We start from the raw sequence: 7,007 nt of genomic DNA on the forward strand, positions 1-7,007 counted from the left end.
ACGATGCTTGGTCTTAAGTGTGGGGAGGTCTCCGGTAGCATCATTAGAGGACCGGTGAACATTTTGGCCACTTTCTTAGTTACCTTACTTTGCATATCTCTTGTATATATTTGATGCATCTTGAGTTTATTTTGGATACTCTTGCTATTTTGGCTCGTTTTGGGATACCTTTACTGCTTATTTTGGATTTTAGATATTTTGATACTTCTGGATATCTTTAGATGTTTTAGATGGCAGATTCCATATTTTTAGTTGGATTTTTCTCTATACATTTTTGCTTATCTTCTTTTGTACATCCTTCTTTTTAGTTTGTGGTTGTGATTAGAAATCATGTTTTAAGTGAAAACTTAGTCATCCTTTTTGCATAGGAAATTGGTTTTAAGTGAAAAAGAAAAGGGTAAATTAAGGAAAATTTTTGACTTTTTCAATCACAACAATGCGTAGTCAAATATTGAGATTTTCCAAGAATTTTAATTAAAGGACATAGGGTACCAACCCAATTGATTGAAGGAAACTTTTGGTGCAACTTGCTTGAATTTCATACTTTGTGAAGCATGTATTGAATTAAGAACACAAGCTTGTGAGACTTGAGCCTATTGATGTGGTTACATTTTATAACCACTTATTTGCCATTCTTGTGTGCAATTGTTCTCTTTCTATGATTGTGATCCTTGATTTGCTTGATTCTATATGTCCATTTATTTCTTGTATTCATGCATTTGTATGATTGAGGCCATTATTTCATTAGCCCACTTACCCAATTAGCCTACCTTTTTACTCTCCATCGTTAGCCAATTTTGAGCCTATGCTTAACCAACTTATTCTCATTTTAGCACATTACAAGCCCAAGGTAGAAAACCAATGAAAAGTCATTGTTTGGATCTTTGATTAGCCTAGGCTAGTGAGAGTGTTTATTACTCAAAGTTGGTGAGGCTTGGGAACATTGGATTGGATAAAAAGGGGTAGTACACTTCCATATTTAGGAATTGGGAACATACTCATGAATTGATTGAATGTATAAGACCTTATGCAATCGATGTCAAAAAAAAAAAAAGAGAAAAAAAAGGGAATATAAAAAAAAAATTTAATAAACGGGGACAAAATGCCCCAAGGCGAAGTTCAACAAAAAGGGAATCAATGCATAAGTGTTATGAATCAAGAAATAAGATGTATGAATATGTAAGAAAAAAAAAGTGAAGAATGGGTAGTTAGAGTAGTTTGAATTTGTATAGGTTATTATATAGTTAGGTGGGAAAGTCTATACTAATCAAAGATCTAAACTCTAGCCCACTTAACCATAAATGATCCTACCTTGACCCTAACCCCATTACAACCTAAATGAAAGACCTCATGATGAATTTATGCATACATTGAATAAGTGTTGATTGTTAGAAGAAAATCAAATTTTGGAAAGCTCGATTAGAAGAGAATTGAGTGAATTAACCCTTAAACACTTGAGTGAATAGAGCGGATACACATCCGGTGAGGGTTCAAAAGTTCAAATACATGTGTTCACCCATCTTATTTATATTCTTGCAAGTTCGGATTTTTGATATTTCAATACAATTGTGGTTTGGGATTAATTCCTATTGCCTAGCTATTGTGCTTATACATGTCTCTTGGGAATTGATTTGTTTGAGCTAAGCATTTCCATTTGCTTTCGGTACTTGCATATAGATAGGACTCATATAGTTTAGTTGCATTTAATAAATGTCATACACCTTAGTTCCTTCATATTTTAGCATGAGGACATGCTAAGGTTTAAGTGTGGGGAGGTTGATAAACCCCATTTTTAAGGTTTATCTTGTATTGAATTTAGAGTATTTTGATGACCTTTTCTCGCATTTAACCTATGAATTAGCATGGTTTTGTTATCTCTCCCGTATTTGTGCTTAAGTGTAAAAACATGCTTTTTAGGCCTTATTTTGATGAATTTTGATTTCTCCTTGATTCCATAAGAGGCCTTGATGTGTTTACTAGTAATTCCAGGATTGAAATAGGCCAGGCATGGATCAAAGGAAGCAAGGAAGGAAGCATGCAAGTGGAGAGAAGCACAAAAAGCCAAAGAATTGATCACGGCCATGCACGTGCACGCGCACAAGGCGCTCGCGCGCACATTACGGAATCAGCCAGGTACGCGCACGCGTACCGTGCGCGCACGCGTCGATGTCTGCACATGACTTCATTAAGGCAACACGTGCCTAGCGATTTTGAGGGGTTTCTGAACCCATTTTTTTGGCGCCAATTGCTGATAGAAAGGGATAAAAGGATCAAGGATTAAAGGGGAGAGAGAGGAGATTAGAACTTAGTCATAGCTTTAGTTTAGAGTAGTTCTAGAGAGAGAAGCTCTCACTTCTCTCTAGGATTAGGATTAGGTTAGGGTTAATCTCTCTTCTTAGATCTAGGTTTAATTCATGTCCTAATTCAATTCTCCTTTGCCAATTCTTAATCTTCTCCTCTTCCTCTCTCTAGTTATGTACTTTAATTCTTGTGATTCTTCACTTTGTTTTGGATAGATTGTTGTTTCTTTTATTCCCTTTCAATAATACAATTTGAGGTAATTCATGATAATTGTGATTTCCTTGGTTGTTGTTGTTAATTCTTTGTATTCAATTGTAGTTTCATTCTTGTTGTGATTTGCTATACTTTTTTTTTGTGCCTTCCGAGTGTTTGATGAAATGCTTGGTTGGATTTTTGTATAGATTTTGTTCCTCGTGGCCTAGGTAGAGTGATTAGTGACTCTTGAGTTATCTAATTCCTTTGTTAATTGATAATTAGAGATTGCTAATTGATTTGAATGCCTCTAAAGCTAGTCTTTCCTTTAGGAGTTGATTAGGTCTTGAGGAATCAAATTGATTCATCCACTTGACTTTCCTCCATGGTAGAGGTTAACTAAGTGGGAGCAATGAACAATTCTCATCACAATTGAGGAGGGTAACTAGGATAGGATTTCTAGTTCTCATATCTTGCCAAGAGCTTTGTTAGTTATTAGTTTATTTTCTTTGCCATTTATATTTCTTGTACAAAATCTTAAAACCCCAAAATAACTCACAACCAATAACGAACCACCTCATTACAATTCCTAGGGAGAATGACCCGAGGTTCGAATACTTCGGTTTATAAATTTAGGGGTTTATTTTAGTGACAAACAACTTTTTGCATGAAAGGATTCTTGATTGGTTTGGAAACTATACTTCACAACGAGACTTCATTAGATAAATTCTAAACCATCAAGAAATTCGTTCATCAAGGAAGAACCACTTGTATTGTACCTTGCGGTAGGAAGTCGGGCAGTAGCCTCAGCACTGGTTCGAGAGGACGACAAAGGGCAACAACCTGTATACTTCATTAGTAAATTACTGCAGGGATCCGAGCTAAACTACCAAAAAATAGAAAAGTTCGCTTATACTCTCATACTGACATCTCGACGACTTCGTCCATACTTCCAGGCTCACACCATTAAGGTTCGAACCGACCAGCCCATAAAAGGGATATTGCAGAAAACAGATCTAGCAGGCAGAATTCTACAATGGACAGTCGAGTTATCCGAGTTTGACCTCCAATATGAAGCTCGGACAGCCATCAAATCACAGTACTTGGCTGACTTCATTGCAGAATTCACAGATACCCTGGAAACCCCCACAGAATGGAATCTCTACGTGGACGGGTCCTCGAATAAGACTGGAAGCGGTGCAGGTGTGATAATAGAAAGCAACCAAGGAACCCAAGTTGAGCTTTCTCTCAAATTTGTGTTCCTGGTCTCAAATAACCAGGCGGAATATGAAGCGTTACTAGCTGGTTTGAAGCTGGCTAAGGAGGTTGGAGCTCAAAAACTCAACATCTTCAGCGATTCACAAGTAGTTGGTGCACAAAATTGTGATCATCAACAATGGCGTCAAAGGACTTGGAGCTTTTAAACGTGAATCACACTTTGTCACAATTCCGCACAACTAACCAGCAAGTGCACTGGGTCGTCCAAGTAATAAACCTTACGTGAGTAAGGGTCGATCCCACGGAGATTGTCGGCTTGAAGCAAGCTATGGTCACCTTGTAAATCTCAGTCAGGCGGATTCAGATGGTGATGGAGAATTGATAATTAAAAGATAAATAAAACATAAAATAAAGATAGAGATACTTATGTAATTCTTCAGTTGGAATTTCAGATAAGCGTATGAAGATGCTTTGTTCCTCCTGAACCTCTGCTTTCCTATTGCCTTCTTCCAATCATTCATACTCCTTTCTGAAATTCCAACCGAAGAATTACATAAGTATCTCTATCTTTATTTTATGTTTTATTTATCTTTTAATTATCAATTCTCCATCACCATCTGAATCCGCCTGACTGAGATTTACAAGGTGACCATAGCTTGCTTCAAGCCGACAATCTCCATGGGATCGACCCTTACTCACGTAAGGTTTATTACTTGGACGACCCAGTGCACTTGCTGGTTAGTTGTGCAGAATTGTGACAAAGTGTGATTCACGTTTAAGAGCTCCAAGTCCTTTGGCGCCATTGTTGATGATCACAATTTCGTGCACCAAGTTTTTGGCGCCGTTGCCGGGGATTGTTTGAGTTTGGACAACTGACGGTTTATCTTGTTGCTTAGATTAGGTACTTTTCAGAATTTTTAAGAATGAATTCTAGAGTTTCAAGGTGATGTTTTAGCATCACAAAAGCTGATTGATTCTCATCAATTTAGCTGCTGAATGTAATGTCCTGCTGAAGCTTGGCCAAACATGTCTAATCTTTTTAGACTGAAGCTTTAGACTAACATTGCATGATTCCTGGAATTCTCATTAAAAGTTTTGATTCTCTTTATTTTCTTTTTCCATATAAGTTTCAAAAATCACAAAAAAAAAAAAATTTATAAAACCATAAAGATAAAAAATATTTTATGTTTCTTGTTTGAGTCTAGTATCAATTTTTAAGTTTGGTGTCAATTGCATGTTTTTATTCTTCTTGCATTTTTCGAATACATACAATATGTTCTTCATTGATCTCCAAGTTTTTCTTGATGACTTTAGTGCTCTGATCTTTAAATTCTCTTGTTTTGTGTGTTTTGTTGTTTCTCATATGCATTCTCAATTTGGTAGTGTCTCTTATATGAAAATTTTTAAGTTTGGTGTCCTGCATGCATTGTTTGATTTGAGTTTCCTAAGATTAGTTGTATTTTGATTGTTTCTCATCATTAAAAATTCAAAAATATTTTCAAAATCATGTCTTTTCAAGTCAATAATACAGAGAATTGAAGATTTAGAACATTCAGCAGAGGAATCAAACAGAAAAAGCTGGACGTTCAAAACGCCCAGTGAAGAAGGAAAACTGGCGTTTAAACGCCAGCCAGGGTACCTGACTGGGTGTTTAACGCCCAAAAAGGTAGAGTTTTGGGCGTTAAACGCCAGAATGGATGCCATTCTGGGCGTTTAACGCCAGGATGACACTAGAGGGAAGATTTTGTTTTTAATTTAGATTTTTTTCAAATCTTCATAATTTTTCAAAATCAAATCTTTTTCAAATCACATCTTTCAATCATATCTCCTCAAAATCAATTTCTTTCCATTTTTTATTTTCGAAAATCCATGTTATAATTAAAGATTTACTTCAAAATTTTCAAGTTGTTACTTGCCTATTAAGAAAGGATCAAATTTTAAATTTTAAGAATCATATCTTTTAATTTCTTGATTAGTCAAGTAATCAACTTTAATTTTAAAACTTTCTCTTTTTAATTTGATCTTCAATCATATCTTCTCAATCACATCTTTTTCAAAATTAACTCTTAATCATATCTTTTTGATTTCTAATTTCAAAATCTTTTTCAAAAATCACTTAATTTCTTTCCCAATCTTAATTTTCGAAAATCTCAATCAAATTTTCAAATTTCTTTTAATTATTTCAAAATCTTTTTAATTTATTTTCAAAAATTCTTCCCCTCTTCTCACATCCTTCTATTTAAAGGACTAACACTCCTCCTCAAGGTACAATTCGAACTCCCTCCTTCTTTATATGTTCGAATTCTCTTCTATATACCTCCTCCTTCTATTCTTCTTTTCCTCTGACACCTCAAGGAATCTCTATACTGTGACATAGAGGATTCCCTGCTTTCTTGTTCTCTTCTCTTTCATATGAGCAGGAACAAAGATAAAGGCACACTTGTTTAAGATGATCCTGAACCTGAAAGGACCTTGAAGAGAAGCTAAAGAACATCTCTCTTTAGAGGGCTTAACAGAGCTTTTCAAGGAAGAAGAAACCATGGCAGCCGAAAACAACAATGCCAACAATGCAAGGAAGGTGCTTGGTGACTTTACTGCACCTACTCCCGACTTCTATGGGAAAAGCATCTCAATCCCTGCCATTGGAGCAAACAACTTTGAGCTTAAGGCTCAATTAGTTTCTCTAATGCAACAGAATTGCAAGTTTCATGGACTTCCATTGGAAGATCCTCATCAGTTCTTAGCTGAATTCTTGCAAATCTGTGACAATGTCAAGACCAATGGGGTTGACCCTGAAGTCTACAGACTTATGCTTTTTCCTTTCGCTTTAAGAGACAGAGCTAGGACATGGTTGGATTCACAACCTAAAGAAAGCCTGAACTCTTGGGAAAAGCTAGTTAATGCCTTCTTGGCAAAGTTCTTTCCACCTCAAAAATTGAGCAAGCTTAGAGTGGAAGTCCAAACCTTCAGACAGAAGGAAGGTGAATCTCTCTATGAAGCTTGGGAAAGATACAAGTAATTGATCAGAAGGTGCCCTTCTGACATGCTTTCAGAATGGAGTATCATAGGAATCTTCTATGATGGTCTGTCTGAACTATCCAAGATGTCATTGGACAGCTCTGCTGGAGGATCTCTTCATCTGAAGAAGACGCCTGCAGAAGCTCAGGAACTCATTGAAATGGTTGCAAATAACCAATTCATGTACACTTCTGAAAGGAATCCTATGAATAATGGGACAACTCAGAAGAAGGGAGTTCTTGAGATTGATACTCTGAATTCCATATTGGCTCAGAATA

The 7,007-nt window shown here is 36.1% G+C and overlaps 1 non-coding gene across 1 annotated transcript; it reads right to left on the bottom strand.

Moving 5' to 3' along the window:
- Positions 1–6,652: 6,652 nt before the first annotated feature.
- Positions 6,653–6,760, bottom strand: LOC148573775 (small nucleolar RNA R71). Its single transcript, XR_015906266.1, has one exon. It is a non-coding gene; the product is annotated as a small nucleolar RNA R71 (small nucleolar RNA).
- Between the last annotated feature and the right edge of the window lie 247 nt (positions 6,761–7,007).

Source organism: Arachis ipaensis, chromosome B2 (assembly GCF_059453495.1).
Source record: "Arachis ipaensis isolate K30076 ecotype BB chromosome B2, ASM5945349v1, whole genome shotgun sequence".
NCBI lineage: Eukaryota > Viridiplantae > Streptophyta > Magnoliopsida > Fabales > Fabaceae > Arachis > Arachis ipaensis.